The sequence below is a fragment of the Lepisma saccharinum genome, chromosome 6 (genome assembly GCF_977018435.1).
Source record: "Lepisma saccharinum chromosome 6, izLepSacc3.1, whole genome shotgun sequence".
NCBI classification, from domain to species: Eukaryota; Metazoa; Arthropoda; class Insecta; order Zygentoma; family Lepismatidae; genus Lepisma; species Lepisma saccharinum.
The window spans coordinates 45,215,483-45,238,684 of NC_139234.1; the positions used below are offsets into that span (position 1 = coordinate 45,215,483).

The window sequence follows — 23,202 nt, forward strand, 5'->3', positions numbered from 1 at the left end:
AAACATACAATCCTAGGGATTGATACGATATTATCACATTTCATCATATTTTCGATTACCCAAAAGCGATAAAAAATTAAGTAAAATTAGCCAAACCAACCAACAAACAAGAATAGAAAGGCAAATAAATAAACGGTATCAAATTTGAAAGTGTGTAGGCCTGTGTATTTTTTTCCAAATATCAATACCATACATATGTCGAGATATTTTCACATACTTCACGTTGTGAACCCTAGGTTGCAAGGTGCAATGTGAAGGTAAATTGCTCCTGAAAATGTTTTTACCACCCTAGGCGACACCAGAGCAGCAAATGTAATTCACTAAGGAAATAGCAAAGATAGTCAATTGTGCATTAAAGAGAAATGAAAATATTCTGAGTACGACATAAAATGGTTAAAATATGCACTGACAAGTAGAAAATGGCCAAATATACATACCTATGCCCTGACGGAGCACTTAATTTGATTAGTTTTTTTTATATATAGTATAACATTAGTTCTGTGTGTGTCAGGAACATATCACCCTTACCAAAAGAAACAGGCATTAAATCCTAGCCCTTATCAGCCAGCATGGAGCGAATCTGAATCTAATTTTGTCGATAGTAACTTTTGTCAACATTTAAAAAATGTTATAAGCAGGAATCATTGAATCACACCCGAAAGTTCCTATAATTTATATTCCTTTTTGTCAGACAATCGTGGAAAATGTAAAGAAAGAAAAAGGGGCTGTACATTATTCGAGGTTCTTTCTCAGGATATGATGTAGGCTGTAGAAATCGTATGTCGTTGTGCAATAAATTCCTAAAGTTTTCTGCTGACTGTACATAACATACACACTGGTATAAAAGTAGGTGAATATGAAGAATGAAGAATAAGCAAGTATTGTTTGCGGAAAGAAAAAGAAAGAATAAGCTTTGTGTATCAATCGAAGTAGAATGAATCAGCAAGAACCTGCGGTACGTATTGCGAATGGGTGACAATGGATGGGTGTGTATGGGGTAACCTTATCGAGAAGTCAGCCATATGTCAGCCTCTCTTCCATGTTTAGTATTAAACCCAGGGCTACATTCTTGCAGACTGAGGCTCTGGCGTCTGGAGTCACATCCAACCTAATCCTCCGTAGGACTTGTGTCCATGTACGTTTGTCATTGTTCTTTCGTCACCTTTCATCCTCATTTCGCGATTAGCCAAAAGTGGCAGAAGTAGTGGCACCAACCTTTGAGAAACATTGGATGAGCTGAACTCGGAGATTTGTTTTATAATTGTATGCAATAATATGTCATAAGTAGGCTGAAGATTTGCTCTAAGCTTTGTGTATCAAGTCAGATTCCTTAGCCAGAAAATGTACGATTTTATGTTTCAAAACGGTTTCAGACCTTTTCCCGAGAGAAATACATTAATTTTGAATTTCAGCTCCAAGTGCCTATTTCGAAGATAACTGCTTTTTGAGTGCGTAATCCGGAAAAAAAATAACGAAAAATCTCTCTGTTTATCAATTGTAGTGTCTTATTTTGTACTTTCGGTACCTCTTTTGAGAATTTTTAGCCCCTGTCGTTCCACATGCTAGTTATAAGCCCTTATCCTTCCTTACTTCCCACGGATAGTGTAAATAATATAGGACACCGAAAGTATCATATTGGAGATGTAATGTTTGTCCCACAGGTCCACATAAGTTGGTGCCACTGGTCAGAAGAGCGAAGTAAAATAAAACAAACCAATCGAATCAGCAATGCTAAGTGATACAAAACAAGATTGATTGATTTAAAAATGGTGGGTGCGTGGACACATGTGCCCATTTTGCACCATTCAATGTATAGGGGGAAATATCCCTTTATCTAAAATTCTTACTAAAAATTTTAAAGGAAAGGGTGTAAGAAACCTATCGAGAAATTTTGAAAGTGCGAGGTTGTAAAGGAACCTGCACAAGACAAACCCAACACATTAAAAAGTAAGAATAAACAATAATCTCACAGACAGTGGATGAGACTAGCTCTTCGTAAAAAGCTAAAAACATTTCGTAAAACACTGTTGTCATGTCCTAACAAGGATGACAAACAGTTGGGAAGATGAAAAGTCTGCCTGCTCAGTGCTCTACTTAGAAATAGCTTTGTTCTAATGTAGAGGCATAAGTCGCACGAACGGAATGCATCTAAGATTGCATCTTATATCGATCACTTTTTTTTTCCAAAGCATTGATTTCTCGTAAAGCATTTACGGATCAATTAATCGATACAAGATCGTCGAACCGATGCATCCTCACTAAGCCCAATCCTCTAATGTTTTTTGTTAGAAGACAAAGTACTGCAAACTCTAACAAGGCCAAAGATGCCAGGAAGAAGAAGCAGCTCTTTGATCCAGCTTAGGTGTGAACGGCAAAGAAAAACAAAAGCATCAGCCAGGTTGACCTGCTGTCGACTTGCCTGGAAGCAAGATGGCGGCGATACTTAATGTTTTTGACTGCGTGACAGATGTCTCAAAAGAGATGCTGAATGCCACCGTCACATAATCAGTGCTCCTCTTGTCTCGATGCGTTCCTCCGGTGATTCGGTTTGGCACACGGACGGTGTCAACGAACTTATATCCGTAGGATATCTATATGATACCTTCCAGTGTGTATTGAGTAAATATGCAGCGGATCCGTTGCCGAGTGAGTGGTTTGAATACCTGAGCAAGGGCAGGCTAAATATAGGCATACGGCTTTCTGATATTTATGACCCACGAGATGCATATTCGTGCCTACGGTGTTGGTATGCACGCTCCACGCGAGGATGGCAGTGTCTCGGTTGTGACAGGTGACGTGACGGTTGTGCTAACACACGTTAACGTAGGAACGGTAACGAGACGAGACCGATACTTGGTCTTGTTCGACACTTTGGTGTGATATTGGAAAATTCACTTAAATATAGTGTACTTTATTGTGAGTTAACTTCAGACGTGCCAAATGCGGTGGATACCTACCTAATGGGTTGATTTTACTTCGCTTTTCTGCCACCTTTGGTTAATGACGAGCATCGGGATGAGTGATTATGTGATGCAATGAATAAAGGGACACTTGTAAAGAACATCAATGCCCAATTCGGGATTCGATCCGGGACACGTGGCGTCGTAGTGCGCTGTGATTACCACTTCGTATATCAACCTGATCATGCGTTTGTTTATGGTAAATGCAAAGTAAATCCATTAGTGGCCTGTGCTGCGCTGGTCAAGATCAAATTTCATTTTTCGAGGGCTCGTAGCGTTGAAACGAGGCGTCAAACACAAACACATTATTTACTGGGAACCTCTCTTCCACACAGTATCTACACCCTGGACTTCATTTTGCAGACTAACGAGGCTCCGGTGTCTCGACTCAGCCGGTATAATCCTCTGTGGGTTTTGTGTTGCCTTAATGACCTCTATACGCTATGAAATTTTGTACGATGACACATTCCATATGTTGTTTAAACTGTATATTTCGAAAACGAGATAGATATTTACAAATCGAGAACAGACCGAGAAACTGTCAATTCTCTTCTTGTCAAGATACCATAACCTTCGTTATCTAATTGTCTTAACCCTTCTATCTGCAAAAGAAGATACGCAATTCTTACAGTTAGAAAACTCACTGCAAAGGTGTATACTTACGGTTACCTGTGCAGTCGAAATTTCGTCGTGGTACATCAATTATAGAGGTTCTCATCGTCTTATTTCACCATTCATCCCCATTGCTGCGACTTATCCAGAGAGGTAGAAAGGTGACATAAATAGGCAATAGAAGTAAGGTCTAGAAGAAAATAAACAAACCAGACTTAAAAAAAAAAGGAAGAAATCACGTGGGCGGAAACGAAACCGTAATCAAGTTTTGTTTGTTTGTTTGTTTGTGTGTGTGTGTCGTGAGTGATTTGAGTAGGGAATTTTTCCAGCAATGTTTACACGTTGAATGACTGCGATTCCACCGGTCTCTAAAAAATTAAGGCCGGATCGTGGTGTTGATCACATCACCTCCATAAATGACCGAGATTCTTCTGAATGTGTGGAGCCCATATGCCTTCACGGTATATTGCAATGTGCAGAGGGCAGTTGTTCTCCCGTGCACAGCCTACCACTTTGTGAATAGGATCTTCCATGTTCGGCCCAATCTTTGAAACGGAAACTTCACTTATTGTGTCTCCTCCAAAAATAAGTTAGAAAATTGATTGCTTGTAACCCAGCGCCAGAATGATTTTTCTGTGAGGCAGAAAGTGAAACACACGTACTGTACTTTTTTTTGTGGTATTGTTTATACTCATGTTTCAAATATTGCCGTTTATTTTTACCTATTTTGATGTGTTGCATTCATATGTTTCTGATGTAATCTTATTCTATTATTTTCTACCTTTTGCAGGTGAGTACAAGTTCTCAGTCTTGTAACGTCAGTGACGTTAGTTTAACTAAGGTATGTACCCTTATGTGGATATATTTCTTTGTAAATGTATTTGGAATATTGAGGATATTGTGTTTTCCACCTTTTTGTACGTACATTTTCTCCCTTAAACATAATTGCTATGCTTATTATACTGATAAAGGCAAAAATCTCGTACACATAGATTAAGAAAGATCTCGTGCGTTAAAGAAGTGTGCACATATGGATATTTTCGCGGAGGTTTATTTTTTATTTCTGTCCAAAATTATGTTAGGGAAGGAGCTTAGAAGGGTACATTAAAAAGTGCACGGAAAACTAGAAATAATATCGATGAAGGTGCTCGTTTGTGACGGAACGCATACAAACGAAATACAGATCTAAAATGTATAGCCTTGTTTCGTTCATGTTTCTAGCTGTCTCTCCTTTCGCCTGTAGATCGTCTTCTCGAGCTGGTCTGGTTTTCTCCGGTCGGAAAGAACCCTTGGCCTTTCCCTCGTCCTTAACTTCCAACTTTGGAACGGGCAATTTTAGTGGTGATGTCACCAGCAGACAACAGAGAATGTGAGTCCAAACAAATACATCACGTGGTCGGTATCGGGCCCTGGCATCAATTATACCGGGCCGTGAGAAGTTCTCCTGAAGTTTGGAGCCCTAGCTAGCAACTACCTGAAAATTTGGCCTTTCATTAGGGGTTCACCAGCGATAAGAGGTAAAAAGGTAAAGGTAAAGTGTTCCCCTGTGCTTAGCACCACGCCATGAAGGCGTATAGGGGGTGTGGGGGTAACGCCCCACACTTTCTTGATCCGGTCGTGAGTGGGGGTGATGTGATCAGCATCACGCCCCTGACTGCCTTTACCCCCCAGGGTTTCCCCCAGGTACCCATGTTATTCGACGCTGGGTAGGCGCCGGGGCCGCTTCCACCGTTAGAAAAGTTCCCGGATTTGAACCGGCCGGGGATCGAACCCGGGACCTTTAGCATGGTAGTCAGACGCGTTACCGACTGAGCCACCGCGGCCACAAAAGGAAATTCTTATCTCGGCAGTGCTGGTGAGAAATCAAAGCCGCTGAGAGGTCCGAACTGTCATCCGTGCAGCCTCAAGATTTGAATTTTAACGGTTGGGTCTTTTTCGAGTTAGAGTCGGAAGGATGAAGCGACTTGCAGCACGAGCTGGCAACCAATTGGGAAGATGGTTTTAGTTAGGATTTCGACCGTGATAACAGGGTTGAGGAGCGAGCAAGTTTCATTAACAAATATATTGAAGTAGACATATTTTCGTTAATTGGAATTTTTCGGTGTCCGAATTGGAAGGTGCCATTTTTACATTGGCCAGAGGAAACTAAAAGATTCCATTAGATCGAGCCATTGTCAAGTAATTTAAACCAAATTTTATATTTGTCAACAAGCCTGGACATTGTCGAACTAATACTCTCTATGTTTATGATTGTCGAACTAATACTCTCTATGTTTATGCCATAATTTATTTATTAATATTAAGTTTCAAGAGTACATATTAATTAACGTATAACGTATTTACAAGTAAAGTTGGTGGAATCGGCTCGTCGACTTTAAAAAAAATAAATACAAAGCCCCCGGCCCCATGAAGTTTGAGAGTACCACTGCTATTTAGGCATATTCTCCGAAATCTCATCATTACATTGATGTACGATACAAATCACAATTTTGTTTCAAGACCTGGTGTCACAATTTTATAATTTGCTCCTTGTGATGGATTTTCCAATGCTAGCTTATAAGGAAACACCACGGAATGGGTTTGTTTGAACTCAAACTTGCTGATTGACGTCATACTAATATGGTCCATCCTCAATTGACAGCGAAATCCTCCTCTCACCATGTAGCTATAAAGTACAAGGTTTTGATTCTTGATTCCTTGGAAGCATCCACTCTTGTCTGCATACTGACCATTCGCAGAAACGAATCTTCATGCGAGGACAAGGCGGAAACTTCCAGCGCATTGTTTTTTTGCTTGTCGGACAATTACGTCACTGCACAAACCTTCTGTGCATCCAGCTGGCACTAATGTGTCCAGCACGTGCGTCACACTGTACATTGTGACAGATGGAACACACCGTTTTTGTTTTCTGGGATGGCAAAAAGTAAAATACATGGTACGCCCTTCAAACTACATGCACGGAGAAAATTATATTCATCTCGTACCGTTGCCAGTGCACTTGAATCGAGAAGACCTTTATTCTGTCTCCATTCTGTGTTTGAATCTTACTGGTGCTTCTGTGTACTTGTTCGTTCATGTATTTAATCCGCTCCTAGTTCATTCTAATCGTCATGTTTGAACTAGAGAGGCAGAAACGCAACTGTATTTCCGTGTTTTTTTATTACAACTAAAATACAAAGATGACTGAGGCGGAAACGGTAGCTGATACGTGTGGTTGAAGAACGAGTGTTCTTGCGGAAACCTTATGAAAATCCAAACAAATGATTGCCAGACTGTGTGTACACTCATATTCAGATTAAGTGCAACATCTTCAACTGTCTAACCTTGTAAAATGTTCCACTTTATGTGAACAGGCTTGTACAGTCAGGAGAGATTGCCGTTGAGATGCATCACTAAACCACGTCTTAAAATTTCTATAATTTTTATATTCCTCTTTGGCAGAAAAGCCAGGTAATGTTAAAAATGAAGTGGCAACACACGGATCAAGGTTCTTTTTTTCGAGGTAAGGTGTAAATTGCAGCAATTTCAGCGTGACTTTTCAATAAATCCCTAACAACGACATTATTATACTAACTGTACATAGACGTCAGAGGTAGTGTTGCCCACGAGACGAGACTTCGGCCTGTCTCGTCTCGTGGAGTCTCGTGGAAATGCTGTCTCGTCTCGAAAATATTCGTTTGTCTTATGACACATGGTCAATCTCGTCTCGTCTCGAATTTTTAAAAGCCTGTCCCGTCTCGTCCCGTGGGCAACACTAGTCAGAGGTTTGGCAAAGAACCTTCAAAGAAAAAAAATCTCAACAAACCAGACCGAAAAAGTATAAGATGTAATGTAATAGTGTATCTTCAAGTAGTGAATTGCGTGCCAACTTTCCAAATGTATTTATTTTTTCATAGTACGAAGCTCATTCGGAAGTTAAGTACATTTAGGCTAATTAAAACACGACGATTTGTTTGCAGTGATTTTTTCAGAATCGCCTTTCCTTACTTTACTTTTCTACGTAGTGTCCAAATTGATTGAAGTACAGTACATATCACGAGTGATACCAGTTGCTGTATAGCCCTGTTCAAGACCGTGTGGCTACCTGTGAACACAGGAGTGTAAAAGGTTCGGAAGGCACCCAAATGTCAACATCATCATATCATTCACATCTTCGCGATTAGCCAAGAGTGCGAGAAAAGCGAAGTAATATAAATCAATCAAGCCTGTGATTCATTGCTCATTTACGGTTGTAATAAGATTTTTGAATTGAAGAAATGTGAAATTGAAGAAAGGCTGACATTCATCACTAAAGTCTTCGGTAAATATGCTTGGAGTGATGTAATAATGAGGAAATGGTGCATGATAAGAAGAGAAGCTGCCGTCTGTTGAGTGAACGTGTGCACACCTCTCTGGTATATGAACGACAGAACGAGTCAGGCCATTGTGAGGTGTCTGTACGGCAGCCATCACCATCTGGTGGGTAGCTTCGCCTACAACTTTGTACTCTGTTTGCAGTGACGTAATAATTGAGAGTTTGGTTACCTTAGTTTTTTGACTACCCTCGTATATGTAATAATAGTGAAGAGTCATAGTCTGTTTTTGAACTTTAGTTTATATCACGATTTCATCCAGAGTTCATACTTTTCAATGACAGATTTGCGAGTTTGGACAACTATTTCACTTTTCACATTTTGCACGTGGGCTTAATCCAACTTCACTGTACTTGGAGGTATTTCCTCGAAATATCTGTAATGAAAGGGAGGCACAGTGTGTTTTTCCTCAATATTTTTACTCGCACTTTATGAGAATAGGAAAATTTGGTTTCCTATAAACCGAGAAAAGTGAGGCGGGAAAGTGCTTTCGCATGTACTTGCTGCAGTAGCGGACGGGAGTTCCTTTGAAAATCGGCTTGTCATTTCCGGAACCTGACATAATTCGGTTGTAGTGCGTGGAGAAAGGTAAGCCGAAGATGTTGGAGAGAGGAGAAGGGGGAAAAGTAGATTTCACGGCCAAAATCCCTTTGTACTGAATCAGCACATTTCGGCAGATTGTATGTTCGGAAATCAATGCGTGCTTCTCAAGACTTAACGTGGTTTACCGCCTTCCCACCTCTTTTTTTCTTTCTTTCTATGCGTTTTCGGTGCTATCAAACCTCTTGAACTTTTCTCTGCCAAAGGGTGTAATCGATTTTTCTGTCTTCTGGAAGGATGATTCCTTGTTCTCATTGCATTTACCGCTTTGTAATTGAAAAAGTTAATACCAGCGTTTTCAGCTGCACTTCGTTGCGTGTTTTACTCTCTGGCATCATCAGACGCTTAGATTATTACCGAGACGAGGCGGTGAATTTAAGTTCACAGAGCTCGGGAGGAACGTTTCCATCTTCTTCGTCTCTGTCTCTCTCTCCTTTTTAATGAAATAAGTTCTTGTCCACTTTTATGCACATTGAACGCTTTACCGTTCCATGCTATTTGCTCAAACACTAGAGACGTCAAGCAGTTATTTCGTACATATTTAAGTGAAAAATTCAATCTCGACTAGGATTCGAGCCTCGGGCCTGTGACATCCCGCGCCATTGCTCTGACACACACGTAAAACATCAGAAACGAAAAATCAAGCGAAACCAAGGCTGGCCCGATAGCTCAGTAGAGCACGGTATTCCAGAGACCTGGGTTCGAGTCCTGGTCGAACCTGAATTTTTCGATTAAATAGACTCTATACGAAGTGTGCCAAATCCCAAGATAAAGCAACTATTTGTTCGAAAAAGTTGAGTTTTGACAGTATTGAAATCTGGCAAGGATTCACATCAAACGTGTTGCTTTATTGCGACGAGGGTGGTTAGCACCATGCGTATCGGGTTGGAATCCCGGCCTGGGCACGGGTGTTCTGTGTGAGTGTCGTTTCATCAATTTCATCGTATCATCACTCATCCTCACATTCGCAATTGACCAAAAAAGGCAGAGGAACGGAGTTAAATCAATCATTTAATAAATTACATTGTGGCAAAAATGGGAAAACATCGTGTGGGAGAATTTTAAAATTCGGGAACGTTTAATCTGAGCCTTAATGTAATTTCTAATTGAAATGACATGACGGGCTCACACACTATTCTCAGTAACTTTATAAGGAGAGCGGGTATATTTCCTGGCACTAGTATTTGTATTTTTCTAATTTGCGTAGCTGTCATGCCTATTTAGGTTAATTGTGGCGATGAGTAGTAATGATGATTAGATTAACTTGATGACACTGATAGCACTGACAAAGGCCAGCACTCGAACGTGGAACCTTAGGTGGCGACATCGAGAGTCATACCTCAACCAGCATATTCAAACAGGCCTTTTTTACGATCCATTTCCTAGGCAATACACTGCAATGTCAGGTAGCTTAACTTGAAATCCCAGGTAAAATCACTAATGCTTTCTAAATTGGAGGCTATATTGAACAGCCACCGTGAAAGAAGTAACGTACTGAACTACACCTTTACACAGTACGAATGAAATTACCTGCAGCCAGAAGCCAGTGATATCGCTCTATTTTCTACCTAAAAAATGACGGAATTTCACGCTAATTTTACAGAGGTTTCACTGTTTTAGTTACAGATAAAGTTGAGTGAATGAAATCTACATTTCACGGTCATTTTACACGTCTCTGACAGCAACAGTGTGGAGCTATCTTTACATAGATTTGCACTGTTCCAGTGTGAACTGACCAGTGTGCATAACTCTTGTTTTTTTTCAACAATTGTTTATTGCTTAGGTTTATTTTACTTCGCTCTTCTACTACTTTTCGTTAATCGCGAAGATAAGGGTGAGTGTTGATATGATGAAATTGATGAAGGGATAGTCACAAAGGACACCCGTGCCCAGACCAGGATTCGAATCCGTGATCCCCGGGACCATTCTTTCCCGGAGGTCGGATCATCAGTAGATGGTAAAATCACAGTATAGCTACGGATTTTTTTGCGGGGCAGACGATCACCTAAATTGTGTTCAATTATAGCGAATAGCATAGTCCCTAAGGCTATAATGTCATGGACTTCATTTTATTGCATGTAAGACATTCCTATATTTGTTTCGAATGGTAAGAGCAACCAACGTACAAACAGAAAAAGAGCTGAAAAATTTCAGGCTAAATCCTCGAGTTCAGAGAGTTGTATTGTGATTTGGACGTCCTAAGGTAGAATATGAGTTCCATGAAACTTACATATCCACCTTGCACCAGGTGTTAGGGATTGACCACATGCAGCATTCGTAGGAATATCACATCAGTGCGTCTCCTTTTTCTTACCTCGATGGAGAGTGTGATTGCTGTGTTTTCCTGCGTCGAGCGATTTCCGGACTCTTCTTCCTCCCAAAGAAATGTCCGTGAAACGCTACGCTCTACCGATTTCTCGCAACACCTTTAGAATTACTATCGTAGCTAATATGATAAACAATGGTCGATAGACGACGCAATGAGGGAACCACTTAAAAATGAATCTCCCACATCGTGAACACAAAGGGCATTTGTCTTAAAATGGAGGTCCTGCCCACCAATTAAAGTCACTGGCACAAGAGGACATTTCGTGTGTTTAAAATCCGGCGACAAGTGAACTGGGACTCAAGGTACACAGTCGTGCAACAGCTCTAGAGTTGTAGAGTTGTTTCGTTGCATATTATGTAGATATAGCAACCCTTGAAGTGGAAATTCTTAGCGGGGGAGGGTGTTCTTATGCTTTAACATAGTAACAATGAGACAGCTTTGGAAAAAAAAATAGCTCTCCCAAAACCCCCCTTTCTCACTTCGAGCACTGATGTAGAGTCGGATTATTTCCACAAAGTCTCTGCGACTGCGAGAGTCTATGTCAAAGTAAGATAGGTGATCAGACTACGGGGTAAATTTACGGCAGTGGCCTCGAACCGACGGCCCTCTTGCGGTAATTTAGCGGTCCACTAAAGCCCGTAATGAAATAAAAGAATAAATAAAGAAAGGGGAACCAGTGAACTGGAAATATGTAAAAGAATCAGAATTTTCCTATTCTGTATAATCATGTCCTGTTCATTCATCTATATTCGGTACCACTGATGTCTGCGAACAGCAGTGGTAGCGTCATCGCATTGTCATCAAGGGCTCCCGGGGTCGATTCCCGGTGGAGGCACGTAGTGGTTCGGATCCCACTTTAAACTGTAGGTCCAGTCCCGATTAGCCTTACTGTACACAAAGTGGACTTAAAACACCAACTCGGGGTGTAAGGGGTGATCTTCCACGTAGTACACCCAAATGTCAACCTCACTTCCACGTTAGTGCACCCTGGACTTAAGACTAACGAGGCTCTGGCGACTGGCCCCATGACCAGAATAATTTTGTTTGTATAGTCCTGTTCTTTTGTCCTTATGTGTGCTGAGTGCCCGTTTACAGCCTCAGCTTTTAACAGAAGTCAGAACATTTTAAATTTTTTAGTTATGCAACGTTAGAGTTGTTATTTGTAATGGTAAGGGGCTGGCCCCCATATAATGTGACGGGAGCAAAATAGCCTAAGTGCTGATGCTCCCAACATTTTAAATTCAAATTCTAGTCAAATTAAAACACCAACTCAATCAATCAATCAAACCAAAATGATGAATGTGGAATCAAAGTTGAAGAATCTACTGATCGACACACGTCTTCAAAGCCTTAGTCTTGTTTGTACCTTAGATACCGCAATAATTTGGACTGAAGAAAACAATTGCGTCCCCATTTTTTAATTACCAGGTAGGCTGATAAGTTTTAGCGGTAGAATATTGTCAATTATTCAGTAACTTGTAAAAGTGTTCGCCGTTGTATTCTTAAACGATGGGGGTAAAATGGCGGGGAAAAGTACAAAAATGTTCACCTGAGCGTCTGCGGTTCCGTCCGACGCCCTTCCATTGATGATGTGGTTTTGACACGCCGTTGAATCGAGGCTGACCACGATAATGGAGACACTCAACAATGGCGGCCCTCATTCAGTTCTCCAGACCCAGTCCGCGAAGCACTTAGCACTTCGGAATGGTTGGGCCAAAAAGGAGGTTCACCCACCTCGCGGGCGCATTTCCCAGTGTTCAGGCAGGTAAATGGAATCCTCTCTCGACGAGACCGTGCCACTGCGTTTCAAGCGCTTGACAGGGGGGATGGGAGCTTTGGGAAAAAAAGAGTGTGTCATGTGTTGGAACGAACTGCATTAATTCGGTTTTGAATCGCGCCCTGCAGTGTGACTGCCTTACAGGTCTCCTGCTGCCCGAAGCAAGGTAATTTTCCGAATGCGATACTTAATCTACTAAATTTAATCCTAAAATACTGATTTATCCTTACCACTGGCACTATTTCTGTTAACTAACATTCTAAATACATTAGTTTGATTGATGTTTATTTTACTTCGCTTTTGTGCCACTTTTGGCTATCGCGAAGATGAGGATGAGTGATGATATGATGAAATTCTATAACGCTCACAAAGAACACCCAGGCCGGGATTCGAACCCGACACCTCGGGCGTAGTAGCGCTCTGTGCTAACCGCTCCGCCACGGAGGTCTGCTGAAGACGTTACTATTGTACCGAAACATGATACTAGCGGAGAAACAGACAGGATGAAAATTCTGATTAAGATATTCGTTGAATTCATGCATTGTTGAACACGTAGTGATTTTTTCGAAAGCAATCCTCTGCATCTCCCCCTCCTTTCCCTTTTCCGCCTTTTGGAAACCTGATTTAAATTTCCTGAATATTTCTGTCCTCTAGACATTACACATCCTCCTATCATCTTGATTCTTCACACAACTGTTGCAACGATCATGATTTTAAACTTGCTGGCGCCTTGCCATAATGGTAAAATTCTGGCAAACACTGAAAATGCCTGTGAGGGGTTTTTAGGAAGTAAAAAGAAAAAAAAATCGTTAGATCTTTATTTCTATTTCAACTTCAGATGTGTTTCAAAGAGAATGAGGTGCAAGACCCAAACTTCTCGTCTCATGTTGCGACCAACAGTTTCGAACATTGTTCTGTTTGTCTCGAAACTTGTGATTTGAATTACCCCACATTACTAGCTAGAAACTATTCTTTCATTATGTTCATTATGAGTAGGGTCTGTTAAGAAGATAATAATAATAATTTGACTGTATAGGCCAGTCCCGATTAGCTTATCTGTGCATAAATTGGACTCAAAACCAAAACTCAGAACACACTCCTCTTTCTCTCTCGAGCCCCAGTTCGAATTCTGGTCGAGCCTGCATTTTATCTTTAATTTCTAATACGTGCATATTTTTTATCGATAACTAGTAAATCGCCTTTCAACTGCTTTTGGTTTCAACTGAAGCAAGTGTAGTCAAGTTGTCTATAACTATGTTCTATTTAATATTATATGAAGACTTTATACGCTTTTCCTTCCTTTTCTCAACCTGAAATATCATTTACTTGAATTTACTAAATCATAATCGGCAAACGTGTTCGATCTCCCGACCAAAGTTCCCGGGTACGAGTCCCGACCTGGCCATGGGTGTTCTTTGGGAGTTCCCCTTCGTAAGTTTAATCTAATCATTAGGGCCCGAGACTTTACGTAATAACATATTTTTTATTTGGCATCGGATCATGTACTGGGGTGAGATATTTACATATCTAATGAAAATTAGCCGAAATATACAAACTTGAAGAAACATATTTTGACATATTTTACCAATTTCGCGTTTTTACAACATATTTCTTCAATTTTCTCGTAATAAGACATATCTCTGTATAATTTCGTAATTGTCTTGCATATACTCTGTTATTTTATAATTTTTCTTCATATATTTAGCGCAACTGATAGTTCATATTATCGATGCCAGGATAAGGAAATTACGAACGAAGAATTTAAATGCAGATGCAGTATTTTCTTTTCAACTAAAAATAGAACGATAATATCCCCTTTTTTATCCCGCCGACAATTAATAGCCATGCAAACATTATTGAGGGTAAATGTTCTCTCATTGTTGTGCGGGATTCTGGCTTCATTTAATACTCCACCCCCACCCTTGTCCATCTTCCCTGGAAGATACTGAATCCCGTATTATGAGAAATTCGAAAGTACTGTTGTGCATATTTTTGGATTTACTGCGAATATTTCTACCTTTTTCTGACATATTTTTCAATTTTTATGACATAATTACATACATATTTTACAGTTTTATAGGACAAAGTTCCGGGCCCTACTAATCATCATTTATGCTCACCGTTACGATTAGCGAAAAGTTATGAAAATACAAATACAATAATTTTTTTAAGAATTTAAGGTATGAATTTCGTTAGGAAATAACGGCGTTACAGCCGTTAAATTTATATGTGTAGCTCATTTCTAAATATCGTTGTGAATATTGCTTACGCAAGAACGAACTGAAGGTCTGTTCATGTCGTTTTATCTCTACGGTCAAGCGTAGGCGAGGTTTCGTGTCGAGCATCGGGGCAATTGTACGTGAAGAGCAAGCGATGATGTTTCTTTGATGTCCGCGTGCCTTTATCAGGCGAGCTATTCAATTACTGGACACGCAACTAAACCCACAGATCATTTAGAGAAACGTCTGCTCCCTCCCCACTCCTTCGTTTTTCCCACGGGGCGTTTTTGAAGGGTCGGCGCTATACTCCTCCAACACGCTTGCCAGAGGGTGTTTTCCAAAACACGAATTCACTCGCACTTCATTTAAGTTTAACCTACGGGAAAGTGTAACATGTGTCTTCCAAGCTACCGTAGGACATTTTGCACCATGTTCTCTCCAACGGGGAAGGATTGGCTGTTGTGGTCGATAATTTATACCACTTTCGACAACCAATTTGGTGCATCCGAGGTCGGGGAGAACCTTGCAAAGAAACATGAGTGGATTTGGAGCTATGACACCTACACTTGAACAAAATGTTCGAGTGCTTATTGAATAAGTGTGATGTTCGAACGGTTTTCTTTTATGCTCACTTTGTGCACGGATGGGCTGATCGGGTCTGGACCTGCTGGTTAAAGTTGAATCCCTACTACTGTGCGCCGACCTCCGTGACGGAATGGTTATCACGGCGGGCTACGACGCCAGGGGTCCCGGCTTCTAATCCCGCCGGGCTTCTTGAGTGTTCTTTGTGAGTGCCCCTTCATAAATCTCAACATGTCATCACTAATCCTCATCGTCGCGATTAGCCAAAGGTGGCAGAAAATTAACGTAAAATAACGTACTTCAATCAATCAGCCAAGCAACTATTATGCGTCACCCAAGGTTCCAGGTTCGAATCCAAGTCTGGGTACAGCTGTCTGGTGTGAGTGGCCATTCATCGACTCCCGTTCATTCTCATCGTCGCGATCACCTGAAGAGCAGAAAAGCGAATTGAAGCAAGAAAAATGAATGAATTTCAGCTACTGTGCATATTCTCCAGTTGGTCATCGAACCTGGTAGCCTCTTGATTACACGGCAACAGCGTTAACCACTATATCATCGGAAAGGCTTCGCTCTGTTTTTGTACTTACTATTAATAGGTTAACAAATTTCAACTACTTCGGGAAAACCGTGAATTATATGTATATATTAAAGTGGGCACACAGCAGCCTCCGGAGGTGGGGGTTTTAGGTTCGAATAATGAGTAAGGTACTGGCGCTTCATTGTTTCCCCCCATTCAACTATTTCCTTAAATCACCTTTGATCCGAATCGTCGCGATTAACCTAAGTGAGTAGAAAACTGACGTCAAGTAACCAAATTCCGTTACAAAGCTAGTTTACGTACACGCTGGTTGAAGATAAGATCTACGTTCGTTTATTGCTTGGTTCCAGGTACTTTTCCCATCAACTTGTATAATATACGAGGGAACATCGATAAGTATGCCCGGAAGTATATATATTTATACTGATAGTCTGGAGCAAAAATTTCACTAACTGTACTTCCTTATTAATGTTGATGCATATACGTAGTTTTTCCGGTGATACCTTGTCACGATTTATGAGATATACTTTTTATGTTTGATAATTGTTGTGGATCCCCACAGACACCAGACTTTGATAAGTTTAATAAGGTAACGTGTCACCATTACGATAAGCGCAGTAAGGAGCAACAGCGTCACTCAAGGCCTAACTTGAAGAGGGGGGGGGGGGGGCTCAGAACATGAAACTCGAGTCCCTGGAGGTTAACAAAAATACCCATAACTTGTATATTTTAATAGATATGAAAATTTGATACGGGCAAGTACCCCCTTGCTTAAGTTTCGCCTGTGGTAACTTAGTACAAGTACACAAGTATCAAAGTATCACATCTGCACTCTTTAGTGCACTGTTTGCCAGTGTAACTTTACATGCACGAGTTTTGAGTCAACAAACACAATTAAATATGTTTTGTCCTAGCAAGTAAATCCTCAAGTTGAGAAATTATCAGGGTAACTGAAGTGATGTAACGCGTTAGTAACGCAAGTACTCGAAAGGAACACATTACGTTACTCCCCCAGCTGTTACAGACACAGAGTTGAACTTGACATCCCAAGTATTATGGAAGTTGCGAGCATGTTGCCTTGCGTTCATACATGGACACATACACACGTGTAATATTCCGAGAAAACCTTTGTCCGGTGGCATCTAATACCGATACACTTCTGCGAACATCATAAATTCTTGTCATCTTGCTTAATATCTTTCGCGGCGTCTGTAGTATGAGATTTTTGTGTGAGAGAGCCATTAGCGAGAGTGTGTCAAAGGCTCCGTAGCAAGCGTTTATGAAGTGGGACGCTTTAAATATACATGCACAAGAATTCCAATATTCATTTGCAGTGGCTGGAGTCGCTTATCTTTTTTTTTATATATAGCACTTCATTTTCAGCTCCTTTTTTCCTGAGTTCGTCTTCTCATGAAATTCAAAACAGTCTGAGGGACGCCTGGCTTTCTTTCTGCGGTATTGTCCTTCAGCGGAGGCAACTGGCTGGACCCACCTTTACTTTTTTTCTTTCTTTTTTTTGTGTAGTCTTTTCTTTTTCGTGGAGACCAGCGTCTCTCCGATTTCCACCCACAGATAAAATGAAATTCCTCTCCGCTACAAATTGCACTGCTCCGCCCCACCCGGCGTGAATTGTCTCCTTCATCTTTTTTTCTTCCTTCCCCGTCCTTTCCCCCTTCCCCCCTTTTTTTCGGGCTTAATTCAGATGTCCAATCTTTCCGTTCGAATCTGGCGGCACTCTGTTTCCTTCCATCACTTCTGACAGATTGAGTTTATGGCGTATTTACAAAGCCGGGCTTGCACACTCCCACTTGCCACTTTTCCTTTTCCATCCCTCTCGCCTTGCGGCGGAGGAAAACAGCTGATGACCTATTACCTCGATGTATGGAATATATTTTATGTTAAAGTGGGAAGCTTTCCAGTTTCGATCTTCGATAAAATGCGAGCTATTATTCCGAAGCGAAACCCCGTCCGCGGCGTACGATGCAGGAGCTATTTCTCCCCTGTCCAATGCCTCATAACCTGATTGATTGATGTCTTTTTCGCTCTCCACGCCTGCACCGAACTGCTTATGGATAGAAGATGGGCGGTGGAGTATTACGGAGAGGTAGTCACCAAAATCCAGCCAGTTATTTACGAAAAACTATAACGGGGGACGTAAAAGTATGACCTTCAGCATTCAGGTTTCGTCATTATTATTTGATGTGCGATCAGGGTAAAATTTTGAAAATACATCCAAAAGTAGATTGTCAGATCCTGACACCTATGAGAGAGGAGAACAGGGGTGCGTGATTTCAAAACTACACATTGGTCAGGATGAAAGTAAAATGAAATTCTGTAGTGACTTTTTTTAGAGTTAAAGTCAATTAAGTGTTGTATATTCCAAGTGAGACTATGTTACTTGCAACATTGCTGCCAGGCCATTGTTCTCCAAGGAGAAGTAAGAAGAGAGGAGGTTGGAAACTTGCCTTGAACCGCCTCTACCCGCGTAACAGAACCTAGTAGGATATAGCCCAGGTATCAATATTCTTACAGTTTATATATGTTTGTTTATTTTGAACAATGGTGAATAAACTCTTATTTCTTGAATAGCAAGAGCAGATTAACACTTAGCACGTTAAATTGATTGATTGATTGTATTTTATTTCGCGTTTCTGCCAGCTTTGGATACTTCCGAAGATGAGGATGAATGGTGGTAAGATGAAATAGATGAGGAGAGGATTATACTGGCCATGGGTCCAGACGCCAGAGCCTCCTTTGTCTACAAAATGCAGCCCAGGGTGTACGAAATTAAAGTGAGGTTGACATTTTTGTGTCTTGAGAAAGGGTCACCCATTACACCCTATTAGCATGTTAAAACATCACGGATTGGTCATTAAGTTGAAATTAACATTGCCTGGAAAAGTTTAAGAAATTTGGTACGGCAAAATTAATGAATGAAGTCGAATTTCAAGAAATGAGACCGTGAAGACTAAATACCATTGTACACTACAGGAAAACCCCCGGTTGTCTCCGCGACCACGAAATGAAGCGGTTGATCTTTGGTGCACTGGTGCCACATATGAAAATGCCATTGGCAGGGAAGATCATGCTATGTGCCAAGGTTCCCTATTCTGTGCTTCCTAATCCGAGCCCCATCCCTCCGGACCTCAGAAACACTTCCCAGTGCTGTGCAGTAGAGAAAGGGTAGTTAGCAAGGCCGTACCGAAGGAAGGGGGATGGAGCCCCCCCCCCCCAAATATTGGGCACTCATGGAGTTTAGTATATTACCTGTATTAAGTTATTATTTTCATTGGATTTGAGTTTGTTTTCAAGTCCACTTTATGCACAGAAAGGCTAATCCGGACTGGACCTACAGTTTTAAGTGGGATCCCAACCACTATGTATCGAACCCGGGACCTAAACTTTTAAAAATTCAGTATCGCACATTTTCGAGTATTACAGTATTTGTGTTAATTGATGACAAACTAACCAGTATTTTTCCTGCAAGACGCCTTATGAAAACTAACTCAAGGTACGGTTCATGGATGAGCGCAATGGGATGTTCCACCATTAATAAAACTTGTAGGACCGGCCGTTGTCAACTTTGATCCGAGCCCACCTTTGAACGGTTTAATTGTCCGTAGCCGTGCAGTAGTATCAGAAGCTCCTATGCCTTTTATTTTTTCAAGAATACGTTAGCGTTACACGTAGAAAAAACGAAATACCAGAGGTTTCGATCAACCTCAAATGACCTGAGTTGCACGTCTCACTTTGTGACGGTTTCCCCCGACGTCAAGTTGAATTATCAATGGCCTGCCTGCAGCGAACTGGACAGTGGATTCGACGACTGGCGTGTCAACCAGAACACATTCTTTATCATGCTATCCTCGCCGTCGCAGGTTTCGGTTCGAGTACCGTCCTTGCTTGCTGATCCTCTGAAAGTAAGCAGAACTTCATCGTCGTGATTAGCTTGAAGACACAGAACAGCAACGTAAATATACACTTATTTAGCGCTTACTATTTACTTGTTGTAGTAAGGCTAGTTTCCACACAGGCTACAGGGTTTTCACAATGCGCGTAGACGCTTTTTTCTATGGTCGAAGTCCCACGGGTCTGTGCAGCAACTCCGCACGCAACGGTAGATAAGAGGAAAACGCGAGTGGGCGGAGCAAGGCAGTGTACACTGCTGAAAACAGCTGTTAGCTGCAGCCGCGTTACCTCCTCCATGCAATCCCTTTCCCTCTCACGCGTTCATTGGTCGATCCTTCTCAAGTCAATACTTTCGCAGATGACTTGTTTTCGTTCGCTTGCTCCACAGACTCCTGGGACTGAGCATAGATAGGATTTCCCCTTTGGCCCAGTCAATGATGGCCAAAAAATGAGCCTAACCCATTGCAAATTAGTGGAAAGATGAATTGTGGCTGTCGTTTACTTCTCATTCGGAGAGAATTTTCACAAAAGTTTCCAAGTTACCACCTCTTACCCCCCCCCCCCCCCCAAATGCACCCATTAAACATTATAATCGCACGTTCTCAGAAATAACTTTCGAACGAGTAGGTGTTTCAGAGTAATTTATGTTTGTTTTATTTCTTAAAGTTCAGAGTCTTCTTACTTGACTCGTATATACTTTCAGTCGGAAAAATACATTTTTTTTGTGAAGAGTTTTGAAATGAAGGCTGAATAAAATTTTTAATTGAAAATATTTGGCAAAATGTTCGAAATAAATGTTGTAAAATGATTTATTAAATATGCACATGTATTGGGAGGTATGGCAGTAAAACGCGGCGAAGTATCGAAAGTTCATTGAAACTTTACCTTTTTAGCAATCAAAATTATAGCTTTTTCATGCACGAGAATACAAAGAAGTAGTATAAACAACAAGAACATTTAGATTTGGTACGGCCGCACCCACACCCACAACCACGCATAGAAAAATATGTTGCATACAAATTCCTAAATAATTAGCTTATCAGTAAAATATTTTTCGATAAATCGCCAATGTGCAATTTTTTATATCGTGCCAACCGTGTTACACTTTTTCCTTGTTTCCCAGTGTATCAATATACAATAAAACCAACGTTTACAAGTGAAGAGTCTTGTATTTAATGGGTATGCGGTTGTAGTCCTCCGTTCTTAGCACTTCGCACAGAGAAGATTAAATTAGAAAAGAAGAATCGACGATGTCAGTTATCATGAGAATGGAATATCCACCCACAGTCGCGTCTGTCCGTGCCTTGTTTTCGTTCATGAACTCGGCAGTACCTCTTGGATTTCATCATTAAATTACTTTTATATAGAGATAAAACTGTTTTGGCTCCGTGCCTGGTAGGCGGGTACAACGTCGCGGAGACCGGTAATGGACAAGACCTCTTTGCTAAGTGACATTATCGCGACTAATCAGGCTCGGTGGCAGACGTGTTGGTCCACAGTGCTTGGCTATCGGTATCGGACATCGTGGCCACACCTGTCCCGGGCAGATCGGCGTCGGGATACACTTCAGCTCTTCGGGTATGTTACGTTAAGCTCTGTTGGGTTTGTCCAGTGGCTGATGCTGCTTGCTTGCGATTCCAAGCAGGCATGGTACCGAGGCAAGACTTCACACAACTTCATCTCGTCTCGATACAGCCTCGATATCTTGGCACAGGTATCTCGGGGTATCTTAGCCTCGACCTCAAGCCTCGCTTCGATATCTAAGTTCCAGCCTCGTTCTCGTCTTGATACCCGGTGGAGACACTTTGCACTGTAGTTCGAATCATATTTTCAACTGCAAATCCAGTACCGGTTATTCTATCTGTGCACAAAGTGGACTAAAAACACAAGTTCTTCATTCATTTGTCTCGATATCTTAGCTACAACCTTGTTCTCGTCTTCGGTATCTAAGCTCGTTCTCGTCACGGGATCGAATCTCGGTCTGGGCATGGGCATTATTTGTGAAAGTCCCTTCATTCATTTCATCATACCATCGCTCATCCTCATCTTCGCGCTTAGCCAAACGTTGCAGAAAAGCAAAGGAAAATAAACCAAACCAGCCAATATTTATCCTCTCGATATCTTAGCTCCAGCTATATACGAGTAGAAATGTCATAAGAACTAAGTTATTCTATTTATTTACTGTATTTGCAAGGATTACGAACTGAAAGTATATTTCTCCATTTACTATAATTGAGTTCAATTTTTTGATTGGGGAATATTCAGTACTAATGTTGTCATGTTAATATTTTATTAATTTTTAAAGAATGTTAAATGAACTGCAATTATGGGAAACGTATATATTAAAGTTAATGTAGTAGTAAGTGGCGTCCCGAGAAAAGCCCGGGAATTTGATTTGACAAAATGAGTACCTTTTTTATTTTGCATGGTATTTATATCTATAGGTAAAAATGAATAAATAATCAGATGAGATCATGATTCGAACCCAGATCCCTGCCATCCTAACTCGTTGCACAATTTTCTCCATTTATAATCTTTGCACCGACATCACAAGTTGACATGGATGAGCGATCACGATCACCAACTGGTTTCTTTCCTTTTTCTTTTTTTTTTCTAAAATCTAATTAAGTAACTCATTTTACGCAGACGTTGCGAAGTTTTGTTAATGTTTGTTTTCCCCTCCATCGTTTTGTTATTGGAACACCCGGAAGATCGCGACCTGTCCGCGTAGTTTCTTCCCCGCAAAAAAACTGAAAAAGGTCGTATTGTTCTGTTGCAACGATCCACCGGAGCCAGCGACGAAGGATTTCACAGTCGGTCGGAGACCGTGCGATTCAATTAGGGCCTTATTCATGGATACCTTCCAGCCTCCCGCTCGCAGAAGAAATTCCATTCATTGTGCGGAATAGTTCCTCGTTCAGTCGTTGCGGTACTCGTGAGTGGCTCTCTATGTTGGTCCCATTCACACACGCAGACAATACACTTTGCGAGGTATCACGGAGCAGGAAGTAAATAAGATGCTTTGTTTCGTACAAGTGCGCGAAATGATTAAGTTGTGTAGTCTTCATTGGTCTTTTTTGATTTTCATCTTCTTACAGCTTGCCTTTTCAAGAAAAGATTGCCTCCAGTTTATGTTTTAATTCCTTGAGCTTGGTGGTGTAAAGCGGCATCGGGGTTATGGTGTGTTTACACGATGCGAGTTTTCCGTGCGTGTCTCAACTACATATGCACGAACAAACGCAGGGTTACAAAAGAGAATTGTCGTCTACACTACAATGGGTGGTTGTTAATAATCCGCCACTGTTCGCAAGTCCGAACATTTGA

At 41.1% G+C, this 23,202-nt stretch overlaps 1 protein-coding gene across 2 annotated transcripts in view; it reads left to right on the forward strand.

Moving 5' to 3' along the window:
* Su(var)3-3 (lysine-specific histone demethylase Su(var)3-3) overlaps positions 1-23,202 on the forward strand; it is a 786,450-nt gene that overhangs the window by 604,227 nt on the left and 159,021 nt on the right. The window lies entirely within an intron of this gene.